Genomic DNA, 16,971 nt, shown 5'->3' with positions numbered 1-16,971 from the left:
TGTATTTCGGGGGTGCGCGGGAAGTATTATACGTGATTGACCTTGTGCGAGTGGGGTACGTGTATTTCGGGGGTGCGCAGGAAGTTTTACATGTGATTGGCCTTGTGCGAGCGGGGTATATGTATTTCGGGGGTGCGCGGGAAGTTTTACACGCGATAGGCCCTGTGCGAGCGGGGTACGTGTATTTCGGGGTGAAGTCTTACACGCGATTGGCCTTGTGCGAGTGGGGTATGTGTATTTCGGGGGTGCGCGGGAAGTTTCACACGCGATTGGCCTTGTGTGAGCGGGGTACATGTATTTTGGTGGTGCGTGGGAAGTTTAACACGCGATTGGCCTTGTGCGAGCGGGGTACGTGTATTTTGGGGGTGCGCGGGAAGTTTCACACGCGATTGGCCTTGTGTGAGCGGGGTACATGTATTTTGGTGGTGCGTGGGAAGTTTAACACGCGATTGGCCTTGTGCGAGCGGGGTACGTGTATTTTGGGGGTGCGCGGGAAGTTTCACACGCAATTGGCCTTGTGTGAGCGGGGTACATGTATTTTGGTGGTGCGTGGGAAGTTTAACACGCGATTGGCCTTGTGCGAGCGGGGTACTTGTATTTTGGGGGTGCGCGGGAAGTTTCACACGCGATTGGCCTTGTGTGAGCGGGGTACATGTATTTTGGTGGTGCGTGGGAAGTTTAACACGCGATTGGCCTTGTGCGAGCGGGGTACGTGTATTTTGGGGGTGCGCAGGAAGTTTGACACGCGATTGGCCATGTGCGAGCGGGGTACGTGTATTTCGGAGGTGCGCGGGAAGTTATACACGCGATTGGCCTTGTGCGAGCAGGGTACGTGTATTTCGGGGGTGCGCGGGAAGTTTTACACGTGATTGACCTTGTGCGAGTGGGGTACGTGTATTTCGGGGGTGCGCATGAAGTTTTACATGTGATTGGCCTTGTGCGAGCGGGGTACATGTATTTCGGGGGTGCGCGGGAAGTTTTACACGCGATAGGCCTTGTGCGAGCGGGGTACGTGTATTTCGGGGTGAAGTCTTACACGCGATTGGCCTTGTGCGAGTGGGGTATGTGTATTTCGGGGCTGCGTGGGAAGTTTCACACGCGATTGGCCTTGTGTGAGCGGGGTACATGTATTTTGGGGGTGCATGGGAAGTTGTACACACGATTGTCCTTGTGCGAGTGGGGTATGTGTATTACGGGGGTGCCCCAACAAATTGGCAGTGTGTGTCCTCCCAGGTGTGCCCTCTCCCCCCTCCCCAGGGCCTGCAGGCAGACCACAACACAGGGGAAAACACTGCACCCCTGGCCATGCCCCACAGGTAGCCCATCCACCCTGGCGAAGCCCCCCAGCCAGCCCACATGTTACCATGCACAAGTGAGCACTGACACATGTCCCCCAGCACCCCCATCCACCCAGCATTGACGGGCACCTTCCAGCAGGCCCCGACTCAATTCCCCCAGCACCCCAACCCCCCCAGCATTGACAGGCACCTGCCAGCAGGCCCCGACTCATGTCTTCCAGCACCCCCACCCTCCCAGCATTGACGGGCAACTGCCAGCAGGCCCCGACTCATGTCCTCCAGGACCCCCATCCACCCAGCATTGACAGGCACCTGCCAGCAGGCCCTGACTCATGTCCCCCAGCACCTCCACCCCCCCATCATTGATGGGCACATGCCAGCAGGCCCGACTCATGTCCCCCAGCACCCCCATCCACCCAGCATTGATGGGCACCTGCCAGCAGGCCCAACTCATGTCCCCCAGCACCCCCATACCCCCAGCATTGTCGGGCACCTGCCAGCAGGCCCTGACTCATGTCCCCCAGCACCCCCATCCACCCAGCATTGACGGGCACCTGCCAGCAGGCCCCGACTCATGTCCCCCAGCACCCCCACCCCTCCAGCATTGTCGGGCACCTGCCAGCAGGCCCCGACTCATGTCCCCCAGCACCCCCATCCACCCAGCATTGACGGGCAACTGCCAGCAGGCCCTGACTCAAGTCCCCCAGCACCCCCACCCCCCAGCATTGACGGGCACCTGCCAGCTGGCCCCGACTCATGCCCCCCAGCACCCCATCCACCCAGCATTGACGGGAACCTGCCAGCAGGCCCCGACTCATGTCCCCCAGCACCCCCACCACCCAGCATTGACGGGCACCTGCCAGCAGGCCCCGACTCATGTCCCCCAGCACCTCCACCCCCCCATCATTGATGGGCACATGCCAGCAGGCCCGACTCATGTCCCCCAGCACCCCCATCCACCCAGCATTGATGGGCACCTGCCAGCAGGCCCAACTCATGTCCCCCAGCACCCCCATACCCCCAGCATTGTCGGGCACCTGCCAGCAGGCCCTGACTCATGTCCCCCAGCACCCCCATCCACCCAGCATTGACGGGCACCTGCCAGCAGGCCCCGACTCATGTCCCCCAGCACCCCCACCCCTCCAGCATTGTCGGGCACCTGCCAGCAGGCCCCGACTCATGTCCCCCAGCACCCCCATCCACCCAGCATTGACGGGCAACTGCCAGCAGGCCCTGACTCAAGTCCCCCAGCACCCCCACCCCCCAGCATTGACGGGCACCTGCCAGCTGGCCCCGACTCATGCCCCCCAGCACCCCATCCACCCAGCATTGACGGGAACCTGCCAGCAGGCCCCGACTCATGTCCCCCAGCACCCCCACCACCCAGCATTGACGGGCACCTGCCAGCAGGCCCCGACTCATGTCCCCCAGCACCCCCACCCCCCCCAGCATTGACGGGCACCTGCCAGCAGGCCCCGACTCATGTCCCCCAGCACCCCCACCCCCCCAGCATTGACGGGCACCTGCCAGCAGGCCCCGACTCAGGTCCCCACCCAACAGGTCTTAAAGATGCACATTCATGGGCCTCATGTCCACCAAAATCCCACTGCACGCCACCCTAGTCTTTAGACACAATCAAGTTTCCCATCCACCCCACACTGAAAGGCCTATTACTTGTCACTAACCAAAAGTCAAATATGCACATCAACACATGTCCGTCACACACACACACTGGGTGCGAGTGATTGTGTAAACCCACATTGTGACATGCAGTAAATCAAAGAGCAAAAATACCACACATGGAAGTAAGAAATCAAAATGTATTGTGCACAAAAATAATAAAAATGATTCAAAGCATGTAAATAATCATAAACACGAAAAAAAGGCATGTTCAAAACAAAAAAAATAATAATGATGAAACAATCCAAATGAATCCAAAATAAAGTTTGTCAAAAATCCTTGTCCACCAAAGTAAATCCAAAGGAAACCAAAATCCAAAAATCCATTGATCCATGGTGAGGGTAAATGATGTAAGAAAAAAAATCCACTGTCCAACTATGTACAAATATTGAATAAAGGGTCCATGAGCCCAACAAATGAAATGAAACCTATATACAAAACCATACCTAATTTACAACTATGTACAAAAACGTGGGGCATTGTCCAAGCGTCCCAAAATAAAAAAAAAAGAAAGGAAACCTATCACTAACTAACTATATACAATGGTGGCGGGCAAGTCCTGAGGCTCACTCTGTGATGTAGTGGGCCAGGGCATCATCCAACTCCATGTCTATCTCCCGGAGACGGGACTCTGTCCTGGCCCCAAGGTCTCGCAAGGATGCACTCATGGCCTGTTCCAATGCCCTGTGAGTTGCCTCGAGGCACTCAGCCTGCCTCAACGCCCAACACATGGAGAACTCCGCCCTGACCATGGTGAGCCGCGCCATTTCCGCCCGCCGCCACTCCGCATCTATCCCCTGGCCCAACCGCAGCCATACGGAAGACACTTCCATTCCAGGGTCCTCCTGCCCTTTGGCCGATGCCTGCCACTCTGATGTTGATGGCCCCGAGCCATCATCGCTCCCACCTAGAGCCTGCTGCTGCTGCTGTCCATGTGCCCTGTCCGATGATGCCTGCACATCCTCCATCTGCTGGTCTCCAGTTGTTGGGGTGTCCACCCCTGCTGGACTGCTAACTCCCGACTGTGGCAGGGATGGGATCTCCTCCAAGCTGGCTGTGTTGATCAGGCCAGGTCCACAGGGGGTACTGGTGGAATCTGGGCCAGAAGACGGCCGGGAGAACGACTGGCGCATAGTGTCCACAGAGGAGGAGAGGTCCCCCAGAGTGCGCGACACATGTAGGAACCTACCGACCATGGCCCCTCCCAACTGAGCCACGTTGCCACGCAGCTCTTCGTGACGGCGTGCATGGTCCCCCCAGGAAGCATGCATGTCATCACGAATGACACGCGTGCGCAACGCAACACCAATCACGACAGAGCCCATACGGTCATGGGACTCCTTGTCCGCAGGTAGTGGAGAGCCAGATGACGTGGGCCTCCCCCCTACCTGCGGATGGGCCTGGGACGGGGCATCCCTGCTAGTGCATGGTGGTGCAGTCACAGGGTCAGTGACATGCACAGGCCCCTCCGCGGCGACCTGTGCTGCCTCCTAACCCTGGCCCTGGACTGCACCACTTGCACCAGTGGTACTACACCCACCAGGCCCCATGTGCGGCTCAATAGCGGGCTCCTCCTCCTCTGTGGAGACCACCAACCTGGATGTCTCAGCACCGTCTTCCGCCATTGCAAGCCCCTGTGGGGGCTCACCCAGCCCTTCCGCTGCAGCCATAGTGGCAGACACGGCACCAGTCCCCTCCCTCCCGGATGATAGCAATTCCTGGAAGGGTGTCTCGGCCTTGCGTCGCCGCCCGGTGGAGGCATCCCCGCCACTTAGCTCCACAGCGCCGTCTCCACCCTCTTCTTCACTCGACACTGCGTAGAGGGAGACATAGAACACAAGCAGCAGGGTACTGTACAATAGTCCCCTAGACAGGAAGCAATAACACATGAGTGGCACTGTCAAAATCACTTCCATCCTGTTCCTCCACAACACATGGGTCAATGCAGGCAACACACATGCAGAAACAGGCACAGCGCATGCAATCAACATCAGCATTCATGTACAAGGGCCTCTATTAACATAAATGTTGCCTTAAAACTCACATGCATCATGGCTCATACTGATCCCATGCAGACACATCACCGGAGGGTCATGCATCATGGCTCGTACACCACAGACACAGTGGATACAACGGTGACCAGACTGCATGAGTGAATCTACACATCGTCACGGACATGTGTCATGCATCCATGGCGTTTCAAAATCACACACACGCTTCTCAGACAAACAGACATGTACACCACACATGTAAATGAGAGCAGCACCCATCTCTCACCCCCCACCCATGTCCAAGAACAGGGACTGGCATGCATTCATGTGTGCATTCCGCGTGCAGCTCCCCATGTCTCATTGGAACACATGCACCATCCATGCGGTTCACGCATTACTGGTCTCATATGCATTACCATGATGTCCTGGCGCACACACATCTATACATGGCCTATGTTACACATACAGGCAAGTGCTGACTACCAGCACACTTCAACATGCCCTGTTTGACACAGCAATGCATGACCACTTACCGCACGACTCCAGACAGGTCTTCCTCCGAAGGATCTGGGCGTGGAGCGCTGGGCTTATGCATTCCAGGACCCTCATCTGGATGTTGCTCAGGTGGACCGGGCACCATTCTGCATCCTCTGCCTTCACGAGGTGCCGGGCCTTGTTGAGGGTCCTGGACCTGAGGTCCTCCCAGTGCTTCCGGATGTGCTTGATGTCGCGGGTTTCCACCCCCTCCGCGTTGATGGCAACCACAACGTCCTAACAGATCCTCTCCCGTCCTTCCTTGTCGGCGCGCGATGGTGTGAAGAGGGCATCATAATGCCCCAGTACATGCTCCACCAGGACACCAAATCCTTCTCACTGAAGCTGGTGGCCCTCTGCCTCTCTGGCTAGGGGTCGCCAGTGGTTTCGGATGGTGTTTACCCGACATGGCGACCCCGAGGCAGGTGTGGGTGGGCAACTGGGTCCTGGGGCTGGGATGCGGAGCGATGGTATCCCAGTTGGGAGTCTTCTGTCCACAGCAACTGAACCCCTGCGGATGGCTGACGTGCAGACACCAAATAGCAGGGCACGTGGGCAGCAGGCAGGCAGCAGCAGATGGCAAGTGGGAGCATGCTCGGGGCTCTTGGGGGCAGGAAAATGGCCTTTTGGGCAGGAGCGTGGTCTTCCATGTGTTTTCGTGTGGCCAGCTTGATACGGAGTGATTTGGCACGTGAAAAAAGTGCACATCAGCACATAATTCGAGGAAAAGCCCTTAGCGCGTAAGCTTGTCTGTGACGTTATGCGCACGGGCGTTTCCCTCGTGACGGGTGCATAGTGATTCAGCACGTGAAAAAACAGCAGTCCGCGTGTTAATGCGTGTTATCCGAGGAAAGGGCCTAAGCACGTAAGTGACGTGACGCACGTGGGCGTTTCCCTCAGCACGGGTAAAAGGTGAGCGGGTCCTGGCCGTTCGCTGTACGTGCCTTTCGTGGAGACCGACGTGTGTGTTGCTACTTCGTGTTGTTTTGCCACCATCACTACTTCACAGCTATCAAGGACGTATCTCTTCTTTTGGCGGGGGTATTGGCTACGTGTGTTTTTCATTATCACGCTAGCCTGACGGTGAGTCACGCACGCTATTCTTCCCACTGCGGGTGCCCCTTTGTATCGCGTACCCGTTTTTGGGGTCATAGTAGCCTGCGTCTCCCTCGCGTATGTGTTTTTCGTGTCCATGGGTGCCATCAATTCATCACCGGGGTCACATACAGCCTTGCAGGTGCAGGGGTGCTTATAACATCTTGTATCCCACCCCCTTCACCCCAATTGCCCAGGACAATTGTGGTGTACACCTCCCATTGGCACTTCTCCATCTGTGCTGGCACTACTCCATCTGTGCCATGTTTGGGAGGCCACCAAAGGTGAGGGGCGCCTCAGCTGGGCATACTCCTCGTGGCTGGTGTGGTCAGGGACGTGGCCGGGGTGAACAGGGAGTAGGGAGACTCCAGGGTGTCCAGGGTGGCTCCGGGAGATGCAGTTCTTGCATCTGGCACTGGCGCCCGTGTGACCCGGCAGTCCATTTCATCAACTGCCACGGGCCCAAGGGGAGTGGTAGCTGCAGGTGCAGCTGTGGACACCGCCACCCAGGCTCAGGGTCTGCCAGCACAGGCTGCGTTGGCACTTGAAGAGTCCCTGGAAGATTTCCAGCAGGTCAGGAGGAACATCGTAGGTGCAGGCAGGGCTGCACAGACCGAGACACGTGTCCCTGGGGCAGCAATGTCATCTGCTGCCCTGACCAACTGGGTGTTGTCAAGTGCAGGAGCAGATGCAGCCAACAACACCCTGGTTGTGAGTCTACCAACCAGGACAATCGCGGTCAATGACCCTGGCACAGTGGATGTTGCTGCGCAGGTTCCATTCCAGTGCGCCCAGCAGCCACTTACGCAAGTCAGGCCTTCGGTCGTCCTTCAACCTGCCACTCCCTTGGTTCAATCCACCGGTCCCACTGGCCATACTGATCAAGGCGGCATTTGCCAGCCAGGGTCTGCGCCACCATCCAAGAGGAGGAAGGTTGCATCTGCAGCACAGGCTGGGACCCCAGACACAGCCATGGCCTCCTGCACGTCAAGGAAGAAGCCTTTCTGCAAGCAGGAACTGGACTCCCTTGTGGACTACGTGCAGGTCCACAGATGTGACATGATAGTGGGGCTGAATTGTCAAACTACGGCTGCCCATCGGAATACCCACTGGAAGCATGTCGCGGGTAATGTGAGTGCATTCGGCCATGAGGTGCGCACAGCTGCTGAGTGCAAGAAGCGTTGGAATGACCTCAAACGCAGCGCTAAGGCCAATCATGCCTCTAATTACAGCATGACTCTGATGACTGGCAGTGGGCCACCACCTGAGGAGGATGACCTCACACCGCACGAGGCACTTGTTGCAGAGTTCGTACCACAAGAATTGGTCGAAGGAGTGGGAGAGATGCAGGACATTGATGCCCAGTCCAGTGAGTGTTGTTGCGTGTATGTCCAGCCCATGTGTGTTTTGCCTGTGTGATGTGTTGTGCTTTACTGCCACTACATGCTATGTGTACATGGTTCTCATGTGCTAGTCCTGCAATGCTTCACTGATGCGTGCTTGCTGTGCAGGATGGTGGACATGTAGAGCAGACGGGGACTGTCCTCATCACCACACCCTACTCACATGTTAGTCACCCAGATGCCCCTCCGGTTCATGTTCCTGCTCTCTGGCCCTTCTGCATGTAGCCAGGGGTGGTTTTCCTCTCAGCACTGGGACTATGTCATTGAATGACTGACATGCATGTGTCCTCTGCCTGCATGTGGGCACTCCACGTAGGCATGCCCCCTTGCCCCTCCACCCTCCTCTGCACCCCAATTACACCATTGCACTGTTGTGCATCATTTTGGCGTACTGCAATGGCCTGTTCAAGCCTCCTGTGTACATGCTAACTTCCACCAGCCAACCTGCCAGACACATGCAGTGGGTTACATCCTCTGCCCTTCATGCAGGGTTATCACTTGGACTGTGCAGATGGCAGATGCTCCGCAAGGACATGAGTGCCCATTCATGCTCCATGTGCATTCTATGCATGTCCCTATGTGTCTTTGCCTGGATGATCATTGTAGTACATGTCTTGCATGAGCAACATTTCATGGGATTTCTTCAGCCATCCCATGCCCACTCTGGCCCTGTCCTGCATCACACACATGTTTAGGGTGTCAGAGTCTGTGTGGGGCACAGTCCTCCCCCAGTTCCAGGCCCACTGACTCTGTCCAACTGAGTGTAGTGGCTTTTGCACACTTTGGTGTACTACTGAGGGTTCGTCATGTGTCCTGCTTACTGTCCCATCATCATCTGCTGTGTTGTCAGTTGACACAGATGATGCCATTGATGCTAGTCGACACTGTCTGCCAATACACAGGTCTCTGGTCAGCCTTTTGCTACCATGCAAGGAATCCATGCATTTTCACTGAGGGGGGGGGGGGGGTTTGCTTGTAGCCATGCAACACATTGAACGTGATGCCTGAACTGGCCCTTCCACTGGATTCGCAATTTTGATACACATCATGAAGTACTTGTTCATGTAGATAGTGAGTAACGTACACATGTTCTGCACTGCTTCAACCCGCTTCTGAGCCATGTAACACCGTTCTACATGCCTACTCACTGATATAATGTCAAATTGACCAGGCATGCATGGCAGTTTCTCTTTTGTGTGTGACATGTCTTTTTCATGTGTTGGCTGTCTCTGTGATGTCTATGTGTATGTGTGTCATGTGCTTCTAACATGTGTACTAATGTTTTTTTCTCTCCACTTTTCAGATGATGACGCAATGGAGCCAGAGGATGGTGTTGTCATGCCAGGCACAGGGTTGTTATCACAACCACAAACCAGCACAAGTGGGGGTTGTGGGGTGGTAGACCACGAGAACCCACGTGTGCTTCAGACCATCTGTCTTTGGCTGGTTTTGAGACCAGCCCAGATGACCACTCTGACAGCCATGTCGAGTTGGATGTGCCTCAGGTCCATAAATCAGGGGTTAGTGATTCTGATGTGGACATTCCTCTGTCCGCGACACCTGCACTGAGGGGCCAGACAGTGGTGGGACCTCCGCATGTGGTGGATCGGGACGCAGGGTCACCCTCCACACCAGTCGCTGATGTGCCTGGACCATCACTTAGACGGGGGCATGTAGTCGTGCAGCGCGGGCGGTGCCAGCCCAACGAGGATGGCTGGTCCTTGGGTCCCACAGGTGTAAAGCCCAGCAACGCGGTGGCCGTGCGCCACTGAGGTATACTGAGTGGGAGCAAGACATGACTGCCAATTCAGAATGTCAGGGGGCAGCACTTGATAACATCGCTGCGAGCATGGAACGTGTGGCCCAATCCGTGCTCCCCCTGCTAGGCAGGTGCTTCTCCAGCGACAGGTGGTGCAGTCCACAGCCCACTCGCTCAGGCTGGGCATGGCGGCCTCAGACAGGGCACGCCAGGCTGAAATGTCGTCTCTGCGTCATGCAATTGCTGCTCACGCAGAGGCACACATGAAGGCCATGGAGGGTGAGTATGCTTCCCTCCAATCCACTCTGGGTGTCCTCTTGATGTCCCTCAGGGAGCGGTCAGAGGAGAGGTTTGAGCAGCATGAGCGTACCATCTCGGCTGAGCTACATGCTTGCCGGGAGATGCATCAGTTGTCCAGCCAGACCATGCAGGAAGGACTCTGTGTTACACGTGTTACCTTGCAAGAGGAAGCACGTGTATCGCGGGAGGTTCTGCATGCAGACCTGCGTGTCATTGCCGCACAGAACCAGGCTCACCCATCCGGCAGACTTGCTGCCGACGAGGGGCAAGCTGCGCCTAGGCATGGTCAGGCTCCTGTGCCACGTCGTCCTTTACAGGATGATGCAGACTCGAACGACGAATTATCTTCCACACAGGACATGGTGTGCAGGCGTTCAGACCATGGAGTTTTTTTTGTCTCAACATCATCGCATGTGGGTGTTGAGGTGCACCCTGTACCTGCCCCCTGCTGGGTGCCTCCCCCCCCAGGTCATATGTGGCCATTTTTGATTTTTGCTTTTAGTTTAGTTAGTTAATATTGACTATTTGATAGTTAGTTTAATTAGGTTATGTAGGTTGTTCATTGTTAGTTTAAATAGTTAATATAGTTAAATATTGTTTGTCTATTGTGCATTCATGTGAAAGTGTGGTGCTTTGTGGCTTTTGAAGGCATCCACTGTCTGTTCCAGCTGGGCCCTTCAAGCTTGTCTCGTGTATGTGTTTGCATCTTGGGGTCCTGGCTCACATAGGCCACACCTGCTTCCCTTCTCCATGGGCTCGCTAGGATGGTTCGGTGTTACAAAATATTACACAAGACCTTTGGACTTTCCTCGTAACTGTGACCTGTCTGCTGCTGTACTACTTGTGTTAAAACCCCTAGTGGGGATTTGTTGCGTTTTATCCACCCCATGTCTGTGATCAATTTGGGTGAGTACATGATTGATGTCTCCATAAATTGATGTGGATTATGATGTATGTTCTTTTCTTGCCTGTATATGTGCTTGATGCACTTCATGCTGTAGACAGTAGACTGCACCCTTGGCCTGTCAAAGTGACACTGATGGTGGGAGGAGTTTGGATGTAGGTCTGTGACCTGGACCAGTGACAACCAGCATGAAGACACACACAGGGAACTTCATGTCTTATTCATTTATTTTATGCCCTTTCTGCAGGAAGATGAGCCTCCAGACTACCTTTGCCAGGAGACACAGGGACGACTAATACAGAGAACTAGGCACATTCGGTGGTGCAGACGTGTGGATGTGTGCGCAAGCAGAGGCACAGGGCTTGTGCGAAGACGTCCAACAGAAGCAGACGTGTTTCCAGGATCTCCAGCCAAGGTGAGCAGCACAAGGGCCGACACCGCAGCCAACCTTCCACCAGGCCACTTGCACATGCATGCTAAGTAGCACCAGTGCTGGGGAGCTTTGCCATGCATTGTTGGAGAATCACACAGTACAGCTGGCATGCGTTGAGGGCCAAATGCCAAGTGGCTTTACAAGTTGTCAGGGGCACACACAAGGGCCATCAAACATATCCTGGAGTACCCCCTGCTCCTTTGAAGCATAGTTATTAGGGTAGTAGCATTCCTAGCCAGATACTGACAAAAAGCACAGGGACACCCAGCGAGACACAGACTTGTGGGCAGTGCATGTCATTTGCACGTGCTAATTGCCAGGTGCACTACCTATTGAAATATGCGGCTGCCAGAACACAACTTGTACTGAAGTTGCACCTTGCTATACGCGTCTAGCAGCTCACCCAGGGACCATTGTATCATGTGTGATTCTTGACCCATTGGTCTTCCATTTCCCGAACGGTCACATGCGCCTTCCTTACTGCATTGACAGTGTATGAACCATCGGTGGGCCAAGCTAACGTATGGGTACAAAGCAGCAGACAGGGATGTTTGTTTGTGGAGAAGTCACTTACTTTGGGGCATGGATGGGGTTGTGTGTGTGTGTTGTCATCACACATTCAGATTAGTAACTCACGCTCTCTTTGCAGCATTGAAGTGCTCCTGTTACCGGACCTGAGAGTGCGCAGGCAGAAGGCCAGCACTCACCTCAGAGGCTTGCATTTGACTATTTTGGTACAATGTGCATGATGAACATGTTTTCTCAAATTGACTATGTGTTTTTGTGAATAGTTGTATTTTGCCTACTTTCCCTTGTAAATCCACATCCACTCTCCTGCCCCTCTTTCCGGTTCTCCTGATTACCAATGCCTGTCCATGCTACATATCCCTGACCCTCCTTCCCCGCCGGGGTCTCAGAGGCCTGTGTAAGTTTGACCTTGCAGGTGCACAGACCACGGAGGGGGTGGTTGGTTCGTGCCACTCCTGCGCCTGTACACCAGAGCTGTGACAGTACCCATCAGTTGTTGCATCATCATTGTATGTTATGTATCGTAAATGGTACCCATCCTGTTTGAGCATTGTTCAACTGTGCTACCTTGGTTGTTCTATCATTGTGCTTGTACATGTGCTTTGAAATTTCCTGCTACTTCAAGTCATCTACTGGAGACTCTTCCTGGGTTTTTTGGTGCCTACATACTTTTTCCCTGGTTTGGGGGTTTGGCTACTTGGAGTTCTCTGCGATTTGGTATTTTTACCAGTCAAGGTGGCCTCTGAGGGGGCTGGACCCTATTTACATGCAAGCTGGAACATGGAGACCAAGGGGTAGGGTGATCCTGTAGCCAGGTAGACTTGAAGGAAGAAGGCTACATGCCCCAGAGACAGTTGTTCAGAAGGTCGAGGTGATGTGTAAGGGAGGGCCTTTTGTTGTTGGACAGTTGGCTTGGCCTACAGTGTCTTGGGCACTCTGACATTGTAATTGTGCGGTACAATGTACATGATGTGTTGTGCTGGTCAGTGCCTGTTCCTGTGTTGTGTTTAATTTTCAGGTGTCAGAGGATTGGTGTGGTTTGACATGCTGGGGTGTTTACATGGCCAATGTTCACATGTGATGTGTACAGGACACTGAGGGTCACTTGATTTCACATGCATATATTGAGTGCATGTCCCTAATGACACACACAGTTGCACAATGATCCACCACACGTACAACCACCCTTCCATGGCCAAAGGTGCACACAGATTGCATTCTCAGGCCCGGATTGTCGATGCAGCACATGATCTATTACCATTTGGGTATCCTGTACATGCTTCATTTGGTTGTGGATTTGATTAGTCTTTTTCATGTGATGCTCAAGGTGTATCTGCAACACAATGGCTGCTCAAATTGCTGCGTGCTGAGCAGTGTGTTGCAGGAGACACACACAGCACACGGGGTCGGGAGTAGGGATTTTGGCTTGCCCAATGTGCATGTGAACAGGCATTCAGTGTTGTGTTCATGGTAGGACTGGTGGATAGCATTTGTGTATTTCTTGGTATGTATGTGTGGGAGGCTGTTGGTCAGTCATTTCATCTGATTCCGTGTCAGGCGTCATTGTCTCTGGACACTTTCCATTCATCACATGTCACTTTGTATCTTATTGGTCATGTGTTGGGCTTTTGCTTTTGCATGCCATGCCATGGTGTGGCAGACAAGGGTGATGTGGGTTGGGAGGGTTTGGGTGACATACCAGGGATTGTCATGGCCTGTTTTGTGGGGGGGGGGTGTGATACACACCTTGCATGTGTTCCTTTTTTGGTCACACAGGACTGGTTATGTTTAAGTAGCTTGGGATGAACACAATGTAGCACTTGTGTGGCAACATTCTCAGGGTGTTAAGGTTGTGACAGCTGACTGTCTCTTTGTTATCATCGATTGTCACCTGGTATGTGCCAGGCCTGTGTGCACTCGCAGGGGTGGGAGTTTAGGTGAAGAATGTGGCCACAAGCTGGGTCCGGGCTGCCTCGCCACGTGCCCTGTCCCCTTCCATGCGCAGCACCTGTGCCTGTGGTTGTGGATGTGGGGGCACCACCATGTCCACCGGTACCTCCCGCTATGCAACATTGTGCAGGACACATGCTGCCACAATGATCCTGCACACTACTGGGGGTGCATATAGTAGCTGCCCACCAGAGCGGTCAAGGGAGCGGAAGCGTGACTTGAGCACTCCGGATGTGCGCTCCACTATGCCCCTGGTTGCAATATAGGTATCAGTGTATCTTACCTGTGGTGGGGTGGTGGGGTTCCAAATTGGCGTCATCATGTGGTTGCTCAGAGGGTAGGCACTGTCCCATGGGGAGGTGATAATAGTTGTGATTATTAGGGTTTTGGTATTTTTCGGTGTGTGACATGCATGCATGTGCACAGGCATTTGTACTCACCTAGGAGCCATGTGTCACCATGCTGCCCAGCTTCCAGGGCCCGGCTCAGGGCAGACATTCTGTATATGAAACTGTCATGGCTGGAGCCAGGGTAGTTTGCATAGACAGAGGTGATGATTCCTTTAGCATCGCATACAACCTGCACGTTGATGGAATGCCAGTGCTTGCGGTTCCGATAGATGTGCGCAGTGGCCCTAGTGGACGCAGGGCCACGTGGGTGCAATCTATGGCACCAAGCACTTTGGGGAAGTGTGCCAACCTGTAAAAGACCTGGACCACGGCCTGCCTTTCTGTGGGTGTTCTGGGCATGTATATGTGCCTGCGGACTGAGGGGCGTGCAGTGATGATTGCCAACACCTGGTGTAGGCAGCGTGACTGCATGGCCTGTGAGACCCCCCCCACTATGGCAGTTGTCTGCAGAAATGACCCAGTGGACAAACAATGCAGGACATTGAGCACCTTCTCCAAGGGGTCAATTCTTGGGAGCACAGGGTGGGTGATGTAAGGTCATCTTCCCACTCCCTGACGAGGTCTAGGATGATATGAGGTGGAAACCTATACCTGCCATAGACGTGGTCGGCAGGCATCCCAAAAGGCTGGTCTGTGGAAAAAGAAAATGCGGGCCAAGGCTATTCTCCTGCTGCAGTGTCCCACGATAAGTGCTGCGACAAATGGGGCATTCATCGTAGCTGTATATACGTGTTTGTTGTTTGCAAGCCAGGTGGAAATGTCCCCGCGCACAGTATAAAAGTGCGCGGGGACGCTTCCACCTGCCTTCGTGTGGCAGACGTGTTGACACCTATGCGCGTCTTTTGCCATGCGCGGGTTTCCCCTATTCAAATCCATGAATACGGGTTGTTCGCGTGCGTTCTGGGCGTTCCGTTTATTTCCCTGCTGTACTTCCCCTGTTACACCTTTTTTTTCACGCGTTGTTCCCCATTCTGTGTGTTACGCCCCGTATCCCGCCCCCTTTTTGGTGTGTGCACGGACATTGTGCGCTTTCCCTGTGTGCGTCGCGAACAGCGGTCGGGATGTTGCAATGACGTGTGCACCCGTGTGCGCCTCACACAGGTTTGCAGCACATCCCAAGGAAAACACGTGCTGGGAGTTCCATGAATCGCACGCGTGTGTCTGTTTTTCACGCTTGCGCCAGCTTGCGCCTGCTTAAGCCATTATTTTCGGCACACATTTATTCCATGATTCGGCCCCCAAATACCTGAGGGCAATGATGTAGCATACAGAGCAGCAAAAAAAGCAGCGGGTTGAATGCTCGCTGCTGTGATCTGAGTGTGATCTGCAGGTCGCAGGTTCGAATCCCGGCAAGGCCAACTCAGCCTTTCATCCTTCCGAGGTAGATAAATTAGTACCAATTTCGGTTGGGTGATATTGTATGTAAATATGTGCTCTGTAAAGTGCTTTGGATTAAGGCGCTATATAAATAACACATCATTATCATTATTATCATTATCACATGTTACAGAGCAAGTTCTCACATTTACACACATTCCACAACAGCAAGTACAAATTACTGAACCCTACAATTCCCTATCCTTGGCACAACCAATAGAACTACAGGGACATGCCACTCAGCCATAGCAAGGAATCTGGACTAAGCAAGGGTGTTCTTTATCCCCCACAGATTTAATATGGAGACAAAACTATTCAGGGAAGCCCATCATACCCCAGGAATGATATTTAATTGCCATGAAAAACTGCATTACCCAGCACACGCCTCCAAATAGTATGTTGCAGCTGATCGACAAGAAGATGGGCTTATCCCAAATTTGCAGGAACACGTGGCAGAGTTCATCACTAATTGTGTGACTTGCCAATGTTATATCTTAGGTCACACATTGAAAATTATTAAGGCAACATTACCCCACCCTTTAGGGCCTTTTTGACATCTGCACATAGACTATGTAGATATGCCTAACAGATGCAATACTGTTCACTATTTGATTGCTGTGTGTGCTCATTCTTCCATTGGCTTGTTGGTCCCTGTGCCAGATCTACAGCCAAATTTCTTGTGCCTGAGGTGTTCCCATGATGGGGCATTTGTGTGGTCTTACGGTCTGAAACTTTTTCAATGACCTCTTCAAAGAAATCACAACCCTATTAGGAAAAAAAGAGCACATTATGTTCAGTTTACCATTGCTTACTTTTAGCTCTATTTGCTTTGCGGAACCAGTCTGGTTCAGACCACCACTTAACACAGCACAATATCATCATGGGCAGGAGAATGCAAGCACTGCTCACTCCTTTCTTTAAGGTCTCTGATGCTCACAGTTCAGCAGAGATTTTGGGAGATAGATTTCAGGGCTACCTTTCGGAACTGACCCATTCTCTTAAATTCACATCCCGGCAACTTGAACACTTCAAAGTTGGCTAGTCACATCAGCCATAGAAGAACAAACACCACACGACAAAGCATCACTGCTACAGCAACCTCAACTTTACCCAGGCAACCACATATACATGAGGAATTTCACATGCAAGTGGATTCAGCCCCAGTTTATCGATCCATTCACAGTGACCTACTGCAGCCAAGGTTGCTGGTCGCAGGCCATGGCACCACCTATTTGATGTCCAGAAGGACAAAGGCAATGCCCCCCTTCCAGGAGAAGAGAAGGGGAAGAAACAAGATATGTTTTCAGCA

This window comes from Ambystoma mexicanum, chromosome 5q (genome assembly GCF_040938575.1).
Source record: "Ambystoma mexicanum isolate Mex_15411 chromosome 5q, UKY_AmexF1_1, whole genome shotgun sequence".
In the NCBI taxonomy this organism is placed as follows: Eukaryota; Metazoa; Chordata; class Amphibia; order Caudata; family Ambystomatidae; genus Ambystoma; species Ambystoma mexicanum.
Note: the sequence above shows the minus strand (reverse complement) of the source record.